Genomic DNA, 20,972 nt, shown 5'->3' with positions numbered 1-20,972 from the left:
TACTGAACCTAAACCTTGGGACTTCATGCCTTGGACTCCGGTTCCCAACAAGAAAAGAAAATCCCCTACAAGCACACAGATACATATATAACATAGAAACCACAGTACTCATAAAGGAAAGATAGCACCTGGATAGGGCCACGAGAAGCTTACGCGCAACAAAAGGCTCCTTCCAAGCTCTTCTTCCAAACCTGTCTAGCACAAACCTAAAACAAGAAACCATTAATTGTACCTGCACTAAACAGATGACTGGCCCTCTTGGCCTAACAAAATACAGCACTTCACCACAAAACTTAATCAGCCCTCTTGGCCTAACGAAATAAAACAACATAGCACCTACAAATCCCTCCCTGAAATAGCACAAATGTACAATAATAAGCTCCTTTCCAAGGAGGAAAACATAGGGCTCGTAGCCCTAAACTAAATGCATAAGGTTATGACCCATTCCTCCTGCATATATAGCAAGAGGTGTATGCATAACATGTTGTCTAATCAGCCTATGGGTCCAAGATAATAACGGTAGATTGGTCTTAGCTACTCTTTGCATCACCCATATCAACCATCGTCTGCCATATATTGCATGCTCTGATAACATTCCTCACAAGCGACCGGGTCCCGTTTCATCATTGATCACAATATCCAAACTAGGACCACAATTAAAGAAGAGGTCTTTCTCATAAGCAAGATTTGTCAATGAATCCGCAAACTGATCCCAGTAACGTGGAATCAGCTGAAAAGACACTCTCTCAAACTCCTCAAGTAGGGTCATAGCAGTTCAATGATACATACAGAGAATGGGATTTCGCACTGTGTATGTCCCATCTGGCTGATTCAAGATCAACTGGGAATCCCCTTTTACTAACAACCGATGAATACCACCTTGTTTAGCAATATGTAATCCCATAATCAAGGCTTTATACTCCGCCATATTGTTAGTGAATCCTACCCCGAGGTAAGCAGCTAACTTCATCGTAACTCTACCTCGGGGATCTCGGATTACTACTCCAACACTGCCTTTTTTATTAGGGCCCCTTGAACTCAACAGGGATACTCGTCAGCAGTTGTAAGCAGTGATGGCAGAAGACTTTGATCTCCCACACAAAGGTTTTGTCTTCTTGCTCAATCACTTTGTATCCTTTGCTCCACCAGATAAGTTTTCCTTGATGGTATCTCTACTCCAGATACGGGTGCTCCAAATAAGGAATTAACCGGCTTTAAAGCTCTTTTGCAGGTCTCAAATCATCCCCAGCATGGACGTGCAATGCATTTTCTTTGTATTAGCATACTTAGAAATAATAAGGTTTAATCTTATTAAGATTAACCTTATTTTTAAACTCTACTCCCTGTAAATCAGCTAATAGAGCCGTAGACCTATTTTTTTCGAGCCTCACAATCTTGTAGGGACCATCCCATTTAGTGTCAGTGCCTAAGTTACGTGAAGGAACCCATGATTAAATTGTTTAATTAAGGGAGCTGATTTTGCATGTCAAAATGTAATGTGTTAGATAATTAGATAACTAAAGCAAACTGAGGAAAGTGCGGTGGATGTGACCCAGGTCCATCCTACGGAAGGGTGGTCCTAGCTAGCTGGGAACTTTTCTTAAATGTTGAGATAATAAAGACATAGTATTAGTGGGTTTTTTGCTATATAAATGAGAAATATGATATGTCACACCAACTAAATCTGAGTTTTTGCTATCAATGAACCTAAGGGCCATAGCCCACAATCAACTTTCATTTTCAATCATTATTTATTAAAGAAAAATAGGAAAAAATGGCCAAAAATGGAAAAAATGGGTTTAAAAATAGGGAAAAATAGAAAACGGGCTGAGGAAAATTAGGGAAAATTATATCTATGTTTGTGCAATGTATAACGATGGCAAAGCACCAGGTTGGCCTCGGTTTGTCCCCGTTTCTATGTTTTGTGCGTATTTATTGTTCTTTTAAAAGAGAGAAATGCATAGAAACCCTATCTAACCGATCAATGATATAAAATGCTAAGAGTTGGATGAAGAGGGGCTGAAATATTGAAAGATAAAGAAAAGATTTGATTTATGCATTGCACTTGGCTTATAGGAAATGGTTTGAATAAAGAGGATGGTAGCATGAGCATATGGCTCGGTGCCTCCTTTCAACGCAGCACACGTTAGTGAAATTCATGGAAAGAATGCTTTATGCACCATGCACGATGCTGATCTTTTTTTTGTCTGAGCACATAGCCATACACGATTTGCATTAAGCATAATAATTAAAAGGTATCAGAAAAACCTCTTGGATGCATGGCACCTGTCTTCTTTAGGTTGAGACCAACGATGAGCATGAGAGGATGTCCTAAGTTGTAGGTTAGTCGTTGGGTCTTAAGGGGAAAATTGTAGCGAGAAATGGTACATCCTAGAATGTAAAATATTGATACCTTGAGAGGAGTTTATGCTCGTTTATGTTATATGTCCAGCAGCGCATCAAAGGGCCAATCCCTGCGATGTAGGAGAGCTACCGTGGGGCTCCGACTATTAGTCGGTGGAGTGCCTCCTATGTGCATGTGACGAGGCGTTATGCCTAAGTACTTTGGGATCTCCCTCCAAGGAGTTTAAGGGAAACGTTGGACTATAAACTATAAACGAAAGAATTAAGCTTTAGGGCAGTTTGTCCTTTAGCATTAGATTGATGCTCCTGGTCCGCAAGGCCGTGAGGGTGTTTGTGTGTCATGAGCATGAGGTCCAGCTAGTGCTATAGCCAATTCCGGCCCATTTTAGGTCCCATCACAGCTCAAAATAAACTATCTAAACTTTCTATAGTTCCTGGGGTTTCTTCGGTTTAAGGTTGTTCTATGACTGGTAGTTGTGCTTCATGTCTGTATATGAAGACCGGGCTGTGAAGATGGTAGATGCTGGCTGCAAGCATATTGTTGTTCTTGGTGTGGATTGCATGTCAGAGAATGTTTGTGCCATTCTTGATCAAGTTGGTTATGAGCAGGTGGTGACGAGAAGTCATGGGCAGCTCCTAGTCCACTTCTATGACACTTCTTGCCCGCTGGCTGAGGACATTGTGCAGTAAACTGTCTTCGGTGCCCAGAAGAAAGACCCCAGTATCCTTGCTAAGCTCCTCCATCTCTTGTTCCATGACTGCTTCGTTCGGGGATACGACACTTCTATTCTGCTTGACTCCACTCCAACCAATTCAACATAGAAAAGTGCCAGTGTCAGTGCCACTCTTGAAGGTTTTGAGGTAATCGATCAAGCAAAGGCCACACTAGAGGATATATGAAAAGGCACTGTTTCTTGTGCGGACATTCTGGCATTGGCAGCCAGAGATGCCATTGTTGCTTTCGGTGGACCGAATTTCAATATGCCTATTGGGCACTTGGATGGGCTTGCTTCTGTGGCATCAGAGGTCTCCAGCAACATCCATGATCCCTCTTCTAGGCTGGATTTAGTGTAAGGCTTAAGCTGTTAGTAGAGAGAGAGAGAGCGCGTATTACGCATAGAACGAGTGTAAAGATGATGCCCTAAGTCTAGAAGGCAGAACAGACAGGCAATAAGGCAGGGTCGTAATGCACGACTGCATTGTCTGGGCTCTGCACAGAACCGTCTCACGCATGTGTTCTTGCGGGTAACAGCTGCATGAAGACATTGGCAAAGGAGAATGTGTAGCGTTAAAAGAATGTAATGCGAGATGTAAAGATCCTTCTGGCAAGTATGGTGTCCAGGGAGCATTAGCATGAAGGCTCAGGGAGAGGAAAATGTGCACAGAAAGAGAGAGAGAATCGTCGATGGACTACAGAGGAAAAGCTTCCATGCAAGCAGCGAAAGACGAAGAAGGAGCTTGGAGAAGTCAAAAGTGTTGAAGAGCATGGCATAATGAAGACCGAAAGAAGAGAAGCTGCTGCTGAGAAAAAGGGGAACGAAAATGAAGACGAAGACTTACAGAAGATGACGGCTAAAGGCAGGAAGACACAATAGAAGAAAAAGGGTGCGATAAAGCAGGCCATTCAGCAAGAGTTGAGTTCACTTAACGCATGGAGTAAAAAAGGCTTAAAGGATTTAAAAGCTTTAATATGTTAAACATTAAAAACGTTAAATTTCCTTAAAGGCATAAAAAAGCCTAAGGCTTTTTGAGAAAGCAAAAGCATGATTCAACGTAAGGGAGGATGCCAAAAAACTATAAAAGGAGAGGAGAGGAGAGAGTTAGGGGCCTGCTTCCCTTGTATCTTCTTGTCATCTTGTGAGAGATGTGAGAGGAGGGTCGCATGCAAGAGAATTTCTGGACGTGCTATTGTGGAAAAGGAAGAAGTTAGACTTTGTGGAGCCAAGCTTCAGATTGAGGCTATTAAGGTATGAGAATATAATTTATTTGGTTGTTGTCAAAATTTTGATACTTTCTTTGTGAGTTGTCTTGTGTGGTTGTGGGTTTCGTCAAATATTTAAAATTTCCAAGTCGTGTTGTGCATTCGACAAAGTCAATTACCCTAACTGGCACTCCTTTACATCTCGTTATTGGGTTGTGAGTGAGGCTAGTTCTCGATCACCGCTCGCATAACAACGTGTGCCCCTCCTCCCCATCATCATCATCATTGTCTTCATTATCATCCCCGACTTCGTCATTATCATCATCTTCTACTACTTCCCTCCCTCCCGCTAGCTTGTAGCATCGACAATGCGGGAAAGTAAAAAACTTTCAAATGTTTTTTTTTTCAAAGGAGGGCGGGGGTCATTATATCCTTACCCCCTTAAGGGATCGAGATGTCCTCATCTCAAAAGGAATTGGGGGTATCGTTGGTTGAGAGTACTGTCATCAATCCATGTGGCATCTTCTTTTGGATAGTCCTTTCACTAAATGAGGTACTCTCTAAGAGTTCTACTCCTCAATCGCTTCTCCCAAATGTCTAGGATTCCATCGCTGGCCCAGAGCTCAATGACTCCTTGGCTTGACATTACAACTTATTGATCATGGAGCACATAGCTATGGTTGGCCACATATTTCTTTAGTAGGTTAACATGAAATACATTGTGATCCTTTACATTCTCGGGGAGTTGGAGTTTGTAGGAATTGGGTCCTAGGCACTTGAGGATCCTGTAGGGCCCGCAATACCTTGGACTTAGCTTTTTAAACTTTCCCAATGATAAGGAGCTCTTCTTGGGTCGTACACAAATAAAAACCATATCTCCTTCTTTGAAGAGCCGCTGTTGCCTATTTAGATCCGCATAGGCTTTCTACCTATCCTTGGCGGATCCAATGTCTTGTCTGATGGTCTTGACTTGCTCATCCATTTCCTCTAGCATTTTCTTGAAAGCCTCCACCCTTAAGGTAGGATCTAAAAGATTCAATGGAGTACGACAGTCATGCCCATACAACACTTGAAAAGGTGTCATTTGAATACAATGCTGGTAAGAAGCATTATAGGCAAGATCTACCAATGGTATTGGATCCATTTCTTGGGTTCACAATAGCAATATGCTCTAAGAATATCTTCAATGACGGTTGATTCTCTCCATTTTCCCATCAGTTTGAGGGTGATAGGCTGTACTAAAACAAAGTTGAGTCCCAATGGCCTCAAATATCCCTCTTCAGAAGTGAGATGTGAAGAGGGAGTCACAGTCACTAATGATCCTTCTAGGCAACCCATGGAGTCTGAATATCTCATTAATGAATAATCTAGCAATATCTGAAGCTTTATAATTTATCTTGACTGGAATGAAATGTGCAACCTTGGTGAGCATATCTACTATAACCATAATTGAATTGTATCCTCCTTGAACTGAAGGTAACCTAACAAAAAATTCCATGCTGATAAATTCCCACTTCATTTGAGGAATGTCAAGAGGTTGCATCTTCCCATGCAACTTGACATGCTCTACCTTAATGCGCTGGCAAGGCAAACATTCCATGATATGTTTGAGTAGATCTCCCTTAATTCTTTCCCAACGGTAGCTCTTCATGACCGTGTTGAGGGTCTTAACATATCCAAGGTGGCCTGAAAAGGGGGAGTCATGTGCTTCCCAGAGTATTCTTTGTTTGAGTTTCTTGCTTGAGGGAATGCATAATCTTGTCCTAAAATAGACAAGTCCCCCATTGATAGAGAATTCTTGATACTTGATCTTGAGTCTAGGGTTTTGGTCCTTTTCCAAAATCTCCTTTATCATCTTCAGATATTCTGGGTCATTGATAGCTTCCTCCTTAGCTAATTCAAGGATAGGGTTACTAGGCATTGACACCATAGTTGCTAATGATTCCACCATTCAAGATTCCTCCATAATAAGAAAGTAGAGGAATGTCTTGTGACTTAAGGCATCAGCGACCACATTCTCTTTACTAGGCCTATACCTGATCTCAAAGTCATATTCTTATAGAACCTTAATCCAATGATGTTGCCTCATATTGAGGTCAGCCTGGGTGAATATCCATTTGAGGATCTTGTGGTCAGTGACTAAAGAGAACTTGTTTCCAAGCAAATAATGTTGCCAAAGTTTGAGAGTATGAATAACTGCTAGCAGCTCTAGGTCATTAGTAGCATAATTCCTCTCATGGGTTTCTAGCTTCCTTAACGAATATGCTATAGGATGACCTTCTTGCATTAGTGCATAGCCTAATGCAAGTGAGCTAGCATCCGTAACAACTTCAAATTCCTTGTTCAATTCAAGGAGTTTTAGAATTGGTGTTGTCACTAAGCTATGCTTGAGTTGATCAAAACTTGATCTTTCGATGGATGTCCACACTATAGCAACCTACTTTTTTAATGGATTTGTAAGGGTTGCTACAATTAAGGCATAGTCCTTAATGAAGATCATGTACCATCCTGTAAATCCAAGAAAACTATGCACTTCTTTGATAGTGGTTGGTGGAGGCCACTCTTGGACGTCCCTAACCTTTGTAGGGTCTATAGAGATTCCTTCTTTTGGCACAATAAATTCAAGATATTCGATCTGTCTCTTGAGGAATGCACACTTTTTCTTCTTAGCATAGAGCTTTTGTGTCCTCATGGTCTCAAGGATGATGCAAGGTGTCATCAAAGAATACAAGTACAAAATCATTGAGATATGGTCTAAAAATGTCCTGCATTAGCCTACTAATTGTGGCAGGGGCATTAGTCAATCCAAAGGATATTACTGTGAATTCAAAATGACCATATCTAGTATTGAATGTCGTCTTAGGAATATCCTCATCCTTGATGCAGATCTGCTAACCTCAAATCAATTTTGGAGAAGATTTTTGCTCCCTACAATCGATCAAGTAACTCGTCTATCCTTGGGATAGGATATTTATTCTTGATGATTACTTGTTCAAGCCTCTATAATTGATGCAAAGGTGCAGTGTACCATTCTTATTTTTTTGGAACAAGACTGGAGCCCTCGAAGGAGAACTGCTAGGGCATATGTACCTTTGGTCCAATAGCTGTTTGAGTTATTCTTTTAACTCAATAGCTTCACAAATGGACATATTGTAGGGCCTTTTTGCAACTGGTGCAGCACGTGGTATCGACTTAATCTCATGATCAACTTCCCTAGGCGGTGGTAAAAATTTCAATTCTTTTGGGAATGCATCCACGTACTCTTTTAACCATGATGGTTCTTCATTGGAGTCCTCTACCTGTTCCAGCTTGTTTAGCTTGATCGATAGACAGGTAATCCTTTCCTCATTCCTTGAGCTATTTGCATTGCCTTGGCTAGATGGATCCTTGGTTTACCTTCTTCTCCTTGGGTTGTAACTAACTCACTTTTTGGATTCTGAAAGGAAACTTGGTCCTTCCATCAATGGATGTGAGCATCGTTGGGGACTAGCCAATCCATCCGGAGGAGTAGGCACTCATGGACTCCTAGATTCATTACCCTGAACTTAATAGATGTGGACTCTTTTCTAAGTAGAAATTCCACCTTAGTAGTTTTTCTAGTGCAAGTAAATTCTTGCCCATTTGTGAGTTCGACAAGAAAAGTAGGTGGATCTATAGTGGCTATCCCTAACCTTCTTGCACAAGCTAGTGAAATGAAAGAATGAGTACTACCATAGTCAATCAAGGTTTTGAATTTCTTACCTTGGTAATCCGATGAAGTTTGGATCACTAAAAATTGGCGATTTGACCCCTTTTTATGGAGAGAGGCATGAACTGATGCCCTCTCAATCTCAGCTTCCATGGACGGGTCTTCTTCTTCATTGATTTCCTTAATGGTGATATTGGAAGTTTTTGCCCTTCCCATTGCTACACAACTATGCACGCGACGACGCGGCGGCGCGCGGGACGGGCGAGCGGCGCGCGACGACGACAGCAGCGGCGGCGGCGGCGGCGGCGCAGCGACCGCGGCGGCGGCGGGCAGAGCAGCAGCGGCAGGGCGCGCGCAACGGCCGCGCGGCGCGCGCGGCGCGCGCGCAGCAGCAGCGGCGCGCGCGCGCGCGCGCGCGCGCGCGCGCACACACACACACACACACACACACACACACACACACACACACACACACACACACACACACACACACACACACACACACACACACACACACACACACACACACACACACACACTGCTCTCATCAATGCATCTTGTAAATCCAAAGGATGCATTGATTCCAATCGAGTGTTCACTAGTGGATTCAGCCCATCACAAAACTTTGAGACTTGTTGGGAAATACTCATTGTTAAGGTTTATTTTAACAATGAGATAAATTTTGAGTAATACGCCTCCAGAGACAGGCCCAATTATTTCAACTTAAAGAACTCATTCATCTTTTGGGTTTTGTATGTAATTGGCATGTACCTTCCCTGTACTACTTCTTTTAGCTTACCCCACGTTATTGTTCTTTCCGTGACTACTTGACTCAGATTCATACATGACTTACAATTGGTCAACAAGGTCACTATATGGAATGTTGGCGTAGGAACTTTTGTGGATGAGTTCATAGAGGCTTTTGCTAGACATGCTATCTATTCACTTGGCGATCTTTATTCTAGCTACTATGGCCTGTTCTAGCTTGCCCTTGAGAGTAACCTGGGAACCTATGAGTGCCTGTTAGGAATGGACTGGTTAATTCCCAATGACGCTCATATTCATTGTGAAAAAGGCCAAGTTAAATTCTTGAATCTTGTAGGACAACAATGACCACACAAGAAGAGGCAGGAAAACCAAAGATTCAAATAGCGAAATCCTCTCAAATTGCTAAAGGTTTAAGAAAAGGCTCACATGGTCAAAGTCCAATAGGTGAGAGGTTATTGTGGTTGTTTTTCTCCCATACTTTGATCCCCCTGCCCAAGGCCATGACTTAGATTGATTTGATGGTCTAAAATCAATGAGGATCAAATGTCCCTCTTTTTAATAATAAGTAATGTAATGATTCACAAATATCTCATCATCCAATGGCTCTTTACAAGGTGCATAGGATCATCACTAGGTGGATGAGTGATTATGGTCCTAGGTGGTCTCAGGATGGTGGTCTAAGTATTATTATAATATTTATATCCACCCTATGAGCTATAGGTCTTTGGTTGTTAGATGTGCTACCAATGCTAGTAGAGCTCCTTTTCCATAGTTTGTTACAATATTGTAGTATATCTATATATAGCACTCTAATCCTATCGAGTGTGCTCAACTAACATACTTTTAGGGTTCTACATTTGAACTCTCTCTATGCTCTCTAGTATCTCACATCTCTCTCTTCTATAATCTCTCCCTCATCTCTCATCTTCCTCATGGATTTCAAGACATTGCACGATACATAGTGCATCTATATATAGCAATTTGGCCCCCTCTATATAATCCTATCTCCAATTCTTTGTTGACATAGATTTGGGGTTTTACATTTAGGTTCTCTCTTTGCTTTTTGGTATCTCACATCTCTCTCTTCTACTCTCTCCCTCCAATCTCTCATCTTTCTCATGGATTTAAATATAGAATGGTTCAGGGTAGGGCTAAGAATATAGTAGCCTCCTTGCTAATCGGAAATGAATGGCTTCATGCTTAAATATTTTGCATTTTGTGTATTTGTGAGATCATGGATTAGGGCATTCCAATAAGATATGATTACCACCACAATTGACTCATTAAACATGTGGTATCATAGGTCGTTGTAATGCATCTTATAGTTTAATGAGCTCAGTTTTGGCATTTCTTGCATGTGCATACCCTTCCCCTTATCTTGAGTGTTTGAGATAGGTTGATCTTACTAAAAATTATAGATTTCTCACTATGGATGATAATGATTCATGCTGATTGAATAGCTTTCACGTTTCTCTCCTTCAATTGGCCATCAACACAAATCACCTCATCGAAAACTTTGGTTAGTGTATCTCTTTTTAGACTCAAATTACTTATGAGTACTTTGTCAGGTTTCCCATTCTTAATCCCATGAATAATCAAAATGGAGATTTCTTTCTAATTGATTTTTTGGGTTGTTAGGATCCTCATAAAGAGACTTTGGATGTGAGTGGTGTAATTATAGATTCTACCTTATCCTTTGGACTTACATTCATTAGTTTGAAAATCAAGTTTTTTGCATACTTTTCTTCTAATAATCTCTTAATAAAGATATTATTAAGCATGTTAAAGTCAGTATTTAATATCGTCAAGGCCAGTAAACCAAGTTTTCTCTTTCTCCCCTAAACACAACCCAAAAGCTTGTGTGAGGTAGCCAACATCTTGAAGGTTATTGGCCTTGCAAGAAAATTATTCCATTAAGCTTTATGGATATAATTCTTGATTTCTTTCATGGTGATAGGCTATAGGGATTCTTGTTTGGCACTTGGTGTTGTGTGTTATTCCTAATCCAACTAGGATGGAGGAGCTAACACCACACTACTTCACTTGTTGCCCAAATTATCCAACAACTGCTTAAAGCTAGCATGAAATCTACCTCAAGGACTCTTTCCCTATTTGCATTGGTCCCTATTCTAGTTCTTCTGATGAATGTCAAGATGCACTGGATCTAGCTTAGTTCAATCTCTCTCCATTTCCTATCGACTGTTTGCACATGTGTGAAGCTAGTGACTTACTCTAATAGATATTTTCCTAGCTTCCTTTCTTCTTCCAGATCTATTATCTCATGTAATGATCTAACCACATGTATTATTCTTTTATTTTATTTTATTGTAATAATAAATATTAATTTTTTTTGGAAATTAACTAGGGTCAAACCCTAGGTCATCTACATTTGAGATCAACACTGACATGGTTGCCTTCTCTTCTTGCAGGATTAAGATTTCAATGATGTAGATAATATTAGTTAGGGTGTTAAGTGCTCATGACAAAGACATCTCTTACTCCTAGAGCCTCACTCCTTGATTAGCATGTGCTCAATTGGAGTAAGGTGGTTTCTCTTTGGAGGTTACTAGTGGTTGGATTTCTTTTTATGTATTTTCTTCTCTCACTATAAGTTATTTGTTGGGTCAATTTTCTAGCTTTGAGGTTTCATTTTTCCTTACTTGGTTTCTCTAGATTAATATAAATTTTGGCTTTTGTTTATTTTTGCATTAAAAATTATGTGTTTTGTATTCATTTTAATAACAATAGTCTTCTTACCACTTTTTGTAGTTGATGATGCATGATACACAACTAGGCTTTTCATTTTTTCAGAAGAAGTGTGATTGAATGCTATGAATTTGTCTTTGTAACAATGGTACCCAATTAGACATTTTCACCTCATTATAATGCAATTCAAAAGCAAACATTGAAACTCAAATGTGCAACACATTCCTTAGACACTTAAGCTCAATTTCAATGATTTTAGTGCTTGAGACAGTTGTAGGATTCTATGTTTTCACTCTTTGTTGAGATTAGATGGTTAGATTTGTGTGGTTGGGGTCACTCGAGAACTTGATGCATGTGTTTGCACAAGTTTCACCATTCCAATTCTTAGTCCCAAACCCTTTTTTTTTTCTCAAGTCTCTTAAAATGAGTAGTAAGCTTCTAGGAGATCCTCTTGTGACTTAGAACCCAATATGATGATTTCTCTCATTGTGTACAGTTCCTCCTTATTGAGCCATAATATCTCCCTTTACTCTTTATATTTCATCATATAACCCTTCGTTTTCTCCTACTTTGGCTCTTTCTCTAGTTCTTTTCCTTGTTGGCTATAAGACCTTATCAAGCCTCGGCTACATTGATCATGGGTCAAGATCTTTACAATGTGAAGCTTTCTCAAACTTCTCGATGGCACTATCTAGAGGGTATTTCCTTTACACTTGAATGGGTGTGGACTCAAGTGCTAGTTGTTTGGATTTTAGAAAGAACTAAGGCCTGAGAGAACACTCTGAGTTAGTAAGAGAGGGAGTATCTTGTCAAGATTGTGGGAGAGAAGGAAGGAGTCTCACTTGTAGCTTTCTTGCTTGCACAATGGGGGAAGACACACAAGGGTGGAGGCTGAAAACTGTTTTTCTCTTCTTAGTTGTGGAAGCCAAAAGAACTCTAGTACAAAGAAATAGAAGAACCCTAGATATGGGTCTCAAACCAAACTCAACTAACTAAGGTGGTATACTAACTGAGCCACGAACTAGAGTAGATAAGGATAGCTATCATGTAGCTATTATTCATGGGCAGTGTACCAACCGCATCTGCAACTAACACGTCGGTGACATAAATGCACAACGGTCACCCTGGCATATCACGAGTGGAGCTCGATATCTCAACACTCCCCCTCGAGCTCAATCCCAATTCCTGCACACCAAGCAGGTCTCTGAACTTGCGCAGCTTCTCTATGCCCAATGCCTTCGTGAATATGTCAGCTACCTGATCCTCTGTGCTGACATAAACTAGATCAATAAGACCTAGTAAAACCCTCTCTCGCACATAGTGATAATGCACCTCAATGTGCTTTGTTCTAGCATGATAGACTGGGTTATTTGCCAAGTGTATACTGCTCATGTTGTCACAATAAATGACAACTGGCCCATCTGTAGGCTGATGCATATCATAAAGTAGCTTATGCAACCAAGCTACCTCACATGCAGCCATTGCTGCCCCCCTGTACTCAGCCTCTGTGCTCGACAAGGCAACTGTAGGCTGTTTCTTGCTGCTCCAAGTGACTGCAGCACTCCCAAAAGAGAACACATATCCACTGGTAGATCGTCTATCAGAAATACTACCAGCCCAATCAGCATCAGTGTATCCATGCAACTGTATCTGAACCCCAGTCTCATAAAATAGTCCATACTGCAATGTGGACTTCACATACCTGAGTATGCGTCTAGCCGCATCCAAATGCGGTTTCCTTGGAGCCTACATAAATTGACTTACCAATCCAACAACATAGCTCAAATCTGGCATGGTAATAGTCATATAAATCAAACTTCCTACTATGCGTCTGTACATAGTAGGGTCTTCCAGAAGCTCACCTGCATCTGTGCTCAGCTTCACATTCTGCTCCAAAGGAACTGAAATAGGCTTACAGCCTGTCATCCCATATTTGGACAGCATGTCCAATCCATACTGCCTCTGCAAGAGCTGTATCCCACTTGGTGATCTAATCACCTCAATGCCCAAGAAATAACGCAGCTCTCCCAAATCCTTCATCTCAAACTTCTGCTTCAATAGCATTTTCACATGAAGGATATCTTCATCACTGTCACCTGTCATAATCAAATCATCAACATAAATGACAAGTAACATAATACCTTTCTCTGTTTTTCTCACATAAAGTGAGAAATCTGCCTTGGAAATCTGAAAGCCAATAGTGACAAGATACTGTCCTATCTTGTCAGACCATGCTCTAGGTGCTTGCTTCAAGCCATACAAGGCTTTCTTCAACCTGCAAACAAACTCAGGATGAACAGCATGCACATAACCTGATGGTTGCTCCATATAGACCTCTTCTTGTAAATCACCATGCAAAAAGGCATTCTTTACATCCATCTGATGTAAAGACCATCCCTTTGATGCAGCCATAGCAATGACTGCTCTTACGGTTGCCATCCTTGCAACCGGACTGAATGTTTCTTCATAGTCAATGCCATATGTTTGTGCATACCCCTTGACTACTAATCTTGCCTTGTATCTGTTCACAGAACCATCTGCATTGTGCTTCACCTTATAAACCCACTTACAGCCAATTGCATTCTTACCTTTAGGCAAAGGTACCAATTCCCATGTAGCATTTGCTTCCAAGGCATCCATTTCTTCATCCATGGCTTTCTCCCATTTTTCTTTTCCCATGGCTTGCTCAAAAGAAGTAGGTTCTGGTTCCTGTATCACTTTGACCATATATGCATAGTGAATGGCTGTAAATCCATCATATTTCAGCCTATCCACAGGATACCTAGCTCTCGTAGACCTACGCAAAGTAGGTTCACTCCCAGGTGCTCTCAAAACATCCCTGGTCTTCCTTACTCCAGGTGTGACAATAGAAGGTATACCCAACTCATCATCAATGCTCTGTTCTGAGCCACTGGATTCACCATCCACATAAGAGTGACCTGCATTCACATCAAACATGGGCTGATCAACCTTCTCTTTTCCTTTTCATGATACCTGCATACCACTATCTGCATTGCTTTGAGAAGATTCTCCTGATCTCAATCTGCCTGTCCATGGCGAAGAATGTGAACCACTGCTAGAGGACGCTCCAGGTCCACTAATATTTTGTGACTGCTGCTGTGAATTCTGTGCAGCATTACCATTTTGTGCATCTACATCATCAATCACATTTACTGGTTTATACCAGCTACTCATCTCATCAAAAACAACATCTCTGCTCACTGTAAACTTACGAGTAGAAGGGTTATAGCATCTATACCCTTTTTGCTGCAGAGAGTAACCAATAAAGATGCACTTCTCAGCTTTTGGATCCAACTTGGATCTCAACTCATTTGGCACATGTACATAGGCAATGCAACCAAAAATTTTCAAATGAGAAATATCTGGTTTCCTACCAGTATACCTCTCCTCTGGAGTCATTCCATGTATTGCTGCAGTGGGAGTCCTGTTCATTATATAGACTATTGTAGCAACTGCTTCAGCCCAATAAAAATCAGGCAAGTCTTTTTCATTGAGCATGGCACGAGATACCTCTCCAATATGCCTGTTTTTCCTTTCTGCAATTCCATTTTGTTGTGGGATATAACTGCATGAATATTGCTGCTTTATGCCATGCTCCTGCAAGAACTTTGCAAACTCATTTGAGAGGTACTCTCCCCCTCCATCTGACCTTAGGCATTTTATTTGCAGACCTGTTTCTTTTTCAGCCATAGCTTTAAGGGTTTTGGGTTTTGAAATGCCCAAAAACTTCACTTTTCTTTTTCATAAAATACACCCAAACTTTTCTGCTATAGTCATCAATAAAAGTGACAGAATAATGACAGCCTCCAAGAGATGCAGCTTTAGTAGTCCACACATCAAAGTGGATTAATTCCAATGGCTTCTCACTCTCTTGAACATGTCTAGGAAATGGTTTCCTTGCCTGTTTTCCAAACTGACAGGCTTCACATACCTTATGCATTTCTGCAACCTTGAATTTTGGCAATCCTGCAACAATATTTTGGGCCTGCATTGATTTAAGTCGCTGTACATTAACATGACCAATGCGTTTATGCCAGATATCAATATCTGCAACTACACCGGTCCCATGTGCAAACATTGCTGCACTCAATTCAGACATGTCTGCATCCAACGTAAACATTCTGCCCTTCTTCTTTCCTTTTGCTATCAAGCAACCTTTATTTTTCATATTCTCAACCAAGCATCCATGAGGATTAAATCTGACCTGCAAGCCCTGCTCAACCATTTGACCGACAGAAACCAGATTCTTGGTGATATTCGGGACATGAAATACATCGGACAGGTATTTCTTTTTCCCATCCTGCATAGACAAGGGAATTTTTCCAATCTGCACAATAGGATGTGCAGTATCATCACCAGTCTCCACAAATCCTGGTTTTTTCATTTTCCTTGCATCCTCCATCCATTCTGCATGACCTGCCATGTGGTTTGATGCACCTGAGTCAACATACCATACATCATTGCTTTCTTCTGCACTTGTCACAGAATTGTTCATGTGCTGCACCATGAACAAATGCTCATTTCTCTCATCACCCTGTCTGCTAGAAGATGCATAATTCCCTTGTTGCAGTTTTCCATTCATGATGTCATTCTGCTTTTTATAGCAGTCTTTAGCCATATGACCCATTTTACCACAGTAATAGCATTCAACATTACTGTTTGCATTTTGGCATCTTTGCCATCCACCATGACCTCTTTGGCTCCCCCTGCCTCTAGAGTTACCACGTCCTCCTCCATAGGACTGGTTTTCTTGAGTTTGCTGCATATTCTGATATCTACCACGGCCTCCAAATCGGCCTCCTCTACCTCTGCCTCTACCTCTTCCAGCATTTGAGTAGAAGACAGTTTCTTTTGAAGTTCCTCCTGAAGAAGATGCACCACCATTTCTCTGCTCCTCAGAAATTAGAAGAGCAATCAACTCCTCAAAATCAGGAAATCTTTCACGAACTGAAATGGATGTCCAAAACTGTGCATAATCCTTTCCTAGACCATTCAAGGTCACAGAAACTAAATCATCATCATCCACCGGCGACCCAATGGAAGCAAGTGCATCTGCAATCTTCTTCACCTTCATGTGGTAGTCATTGATGCTCATATTTTCTCTTTGCACATTGTGCAACTCTTGCTTGAGCTGCATTTTCCTGGCTTGCGTATTTGTGCTATACATCTTTGACAGAGTATCCCATGCCTCCTTTGGCATACTTGCATCCTGTATATGCACAATCATAGAGTCTGAAATGCTGATAGACAGCCAATACATAACTTTCCTGGCTCTCTCATGCCATGCTTTGAATGCCTGCATTTGCTGTTGATTGGGAACATCAGGAAGAACTGGTTCTTCTTCATTTCCTGCAACAAATTCCCAATATCCTTTTCCCATAAGGAAATTCGTCATTCTAAACTTCCATGCTTGGAAGTTGTTCTTGTCAAGCTTTTCAGTGACAATCTGTGAGAGAGAATCAGACGCCATTACAGAACACTGCGAAAAATTTTGTCACTGCAAAAACTCAGCTTCACCCTCACAAGGGCAAATCTGCAAAACTGGCGAAAGTGGTATTTGACCACACAGTCACTTCCTAGTGACGATTTTGCATCAACAGGCAACATGGATGATTCTGTAACTCCCAATGTCTCTGCGCACAAGCATACGATGCGATTTCTACAGTAACTTTTCACTGACCTGTAGAACAGTGGTTGCACAGCATAAAACAGGGCTTTTTCCTGAGTGCGTGTAGAAAACTTCCGCCTCCAAAATAGGCCCCGAAATGGCCTCAAATCAAAAAAACAGGGTCGCCGAGAGCTAAAGCTCTCACCCGCAGCATATACTGCCCTCTTGCTTCAGAGATCTGCTCCCAAAACAGAAAATGAAAGCAACACTGCTCCTCTTACCAGAACACCGCGAGCTTGGCTTGCTTTCTTGAGCTCCTTACCACGAACAAGGCTCTGATACCATGTCAAGATTGTGGGAGAGAAGGAAGGAGTCTCACTTGTAGCTTTCTTGCTTGCACAATGGGGGAAGACACACAAGGGTGGAGGCTGAAAACTGTTTTTCTCTTCTTAGTTGTGGAAGCCAAAAGAACTCTAGTACAAAGAAATAGAAGAACCCTAGATATGGGTCTCAAACCAAACTCAACTAACTAAGGTGGCATACTAACTGAGCCACGAACTAGAGTAGATAAGGATAGCTATCATGTAGCTATTATTCATGGGCGGTGTACCAACCGCATCTGCAACTAACACGTCGGTGACATAAATGCACAACGGTCACCCTGGCATATCACGAGTGGAGCTCGATATCTCAACATATCTCACTATTCCTAACACCAAATACACTTGCACTATGTTGACTAAGAGGAGAAAACACTTTAAGTAACAACAACTTTCCTTACATGCACACAACAATGATTCTATTAGAGTAGATAACCTTAGAGCGGTGTGAGTCCAAGGCTCTATGGTGTAGATTCTTAGTGGATTTTAAGGTTCTACATCCTAGAGTTTAGTCACCCTCCTGTAGTTTCATTTCTCTCTCAACCAAGTTAGAGGGGTGAGCTTAGGCTCATGTGACAAAACCTAGGGACCAAGTCACATATCCTTAAAGTCCTAGCACTTGAGATATCTCAAGGATAGTCCCATAAACATGATGGATCCATTATATCAAGCATAAGTAGGAGTTAGAATTTCATAGTGTGAGCACTAAGAGTCTAGGTATTCAAATAATTAAGAAGCAATTGCAGACATGTCATTTCATGTGCCTTGAGTCCCCAATTAGTGTCTTGATGATCACAATCATTTCCTTGGCTTTAAATAAATGCAAAAGTGTCAACAACGGTCAAAAAATTTCCTCAAAATTATTAACTATCTATCCATAGAGTGGTAGGTGCCTCCACATCATCAATGAAAACTTTTAGCTCTTTTAGGGAAATGTCATCAAAGGTTTTGTTGGCCATTCATTTCCAAGAACTCGATGCATTACATAATTCAAAGGTCATGACATGATATGGGAAGGTTCCAAATATAGTTACAAATGTCATTTTTAACTTGTCTTCCTCTACAATGACCATTTTGATTGTAGTGGGCAAAATAGTCTATAAAGGAGTATATATCCCTACCTACCAATTGATTTAAGATTTGATCAATGAATGGCAATGGATAGTAATCATTAATGGTTTTCTTGTTGAGCTCTCTAAAATCAATGCAAAGATGGATTTGATTATTATTCTTCTATTTAATAACCAATGATGAAAACTACTCCATGTTTTGTCTAATAGTGGACAAGCAAGCAGTCTGTAAGTAGCAATAACCAATAGTATATTATCTATTAAAACATGATTATTCATAGCTTAAAACATTACAATACAAATTTGACATGTGTCATAACCCTCTAGAGTCAATGTAGAGGCATAGAGGCATCAATAACTATTCATACAACTAGCAGAAGTACCAGACAAGCTTCTTACAAGATGTAACCAACTAATCAACTATATAACCAATAGTAAAACAATCCAAAACTGAACATTCAATGCTCATAACCAGCCACAAGTCAGCTCACAACCATGTGGCACTAACCAACCATTGGTAGGTGAAAATACATACTTCAATGCTACATCAAGAGTGCTCTTAGTCACTATTAGTGTAGGATAACCCACCAGGGACAATTGGCACACGAAATATTGGGCCACCCTTATGTAAATTTTGTAACTCTTTGAATAGCCCATACCTTAACTCAAGAGCTATGCATTTCACTTTTTGTCGCACAGGTCAACTTTCCTCTTTCAAGGGAATACCCCCCAATTCATCATAACTCTAGGTGAATATATCACAAAATTCCTAAATTAATGAGAAGCCTTTGAAAATGTAGTTTTGAAATTGCATTATCTAGAACCTTCATTGCACTTCTAATCTCCTTTAGGCATCTAACATGCTATGAAAAATTTCTCCTTGGCTTTGATTTCCTTGCAAGTTTGGAAGGCTTGGAGTTGACCAAGAATGGTTCCAGGCCTTCAATCACCCTTCAAAGGGTTCAGACAAGCTCTTTACCAATTAGTGGCTGATCATAATCATCATTTGTAAGCATCTGAGTCCACATTCTGGACAGGCGCAGTTCATGCAGATCTGCTGATGTGTTCAGTAGCTTATACTGGTGACAATGATGGTAATTAGCACTTTATTTATGCTCAATAGAGCTCCCCATAGGCTCCATACAGGCCTCAAGTACATATATCAACCATAGACCTTACAATGAGTAGATGCATACCTCTACAGGAGCAGGAGCAGTTAGCCCTTCTTCTCAAGAACCTTAAAGCTTGAATTTTCTAGCTTTCTTCACAAATGCTTTCCATACAGCCCTGTCATGGGTGCTCTGATACCATGTTGAGATTGAGAGAGGCAGAGACAGAGTGACAAGAAAGCATGCTCTCTTCTTCTTCCATTCATTCATTCATTCTCACATTACCACACACATAGAATAAGTGTATACAATAGTACTAAGGTCCTTAGGACCATTCACACTGGGTCTAAGACCACCAAGTTATTTAATGTCCCACACTTGCTGATATAGCTGGACAAGGCTAATGTCACTCATACATACTAACAGGAGAATAGTATGAGCTTGATATTCTAACATTATCATGAAGGAAGTACACCCACATATTCCCAATGTAGTTGTCAACAATCATCATAAAATAAGAAAATCCCCCCAAGGTCTATGTAGGCATCTTACCGCACAAGTCAGCATGCACCAACTCTAGAGGAGCCTGTGCTCTATTCTTGCTTTCCTGTGGAAAGGCCTTTCTCTATTGCTTTCCCATCATACAAGCTTCACATGGTTCCTTAAATTCAATCATTTTATGTAGGTGAGCAACCATACCTTGCTTGTGCATCTCCTTCAACATTGCGAATCTGATGTGTCCAAACCTTTCATGCCAAAGCTTACTTGTGCCCAGTCCGGTAGTAGTTGTAAGAGCACTTAGCTCATATAGGTTGTTCCTTATTTCTCCTTTGCCAGAAACTTTTTCAAGTTGTTTGCAATTGCACCTAACTCAACCTCTTTGTATGAGGCAGTTCAGTGCTTAGGACATGTAGGCAAAATAAATCCCATAGGCACAAAGAGGGAGATTGCTACCTATCCAACAACTGTAAAGCATTGACTATCACTTTTTTATATATGATGAATGCAATATCATGATGCTTTCCTCTTTCAACTAGTTTCTTGGTCATTGTTAATATTATATACAAGATTGTGTTTATCAGTCCAAGTCTCAATCTTGGAACCTAATTCACTTGTGTAATAGGTCAAGTCTTTGTCTATGTCATCATGAGCTTAATCTTCACTCTTCCATCCACCATAGAGCCCAGTTGGACATGGCCTAGCTCAACCCAACTCTTCTCTCTACTCTTCTAGCTTCTCCTAACCTTAGGTCATCTAATGGTTCCAATTTTCACTCTACCTTTAGTGAAGCTTCAATGGCTGCCATAACTAGACAAGACCTTGCTCACTTGGAGGAG

The 20,972-nt window shown here is 40.8% G+C and overlaps 1 long non-coding RNA gene across 2 annotated transcripts in view; it reads left to right on the top strand.

The window, feature by feature from the left end:
• The first annotated feature begins 4,198 nt into the window (after positions 1 to 4,198).
• The window catches only part of LOC148039681 (uncharacterized), a 31,432-nt gene continuing 14,658 nt past the window's right edge, over positions 4,199 to 20,972 (top strand). For both annotated transcript variants that reach the window (XR_015688337.1, XR_015688336.1), the window contains exons 1-2: positions 4,199 to 4,331; positions 11,171 to 11,286. This is a non-coding gene — a long non-coding RNA (uncharacterized LOC148039681). The remainder of the gene's footprint in view (positions 4,332 to 11,170; positions 11,287 to 20,972) is intronic.

Source organism: Lygodium microphyllum, chromosome 2 (genome assembly GCF_053477565.2).
Source record: "Lygodium microphyllum isolate KBCC chromosome 2, Lygodium_microphyllum_v1.1.10, whole genome shotgun sequence".
Taxonomy (NCBI): Eukaryota; Viridiplantae; Streptophyta; class Polypodiopsida; order Schizaeales; family Lygodiaceae; genus Lygodium; species Lygodium microphyllum.
This window is presented reverse-complemented; position numbering and strand designations above follow the sequence as displayed.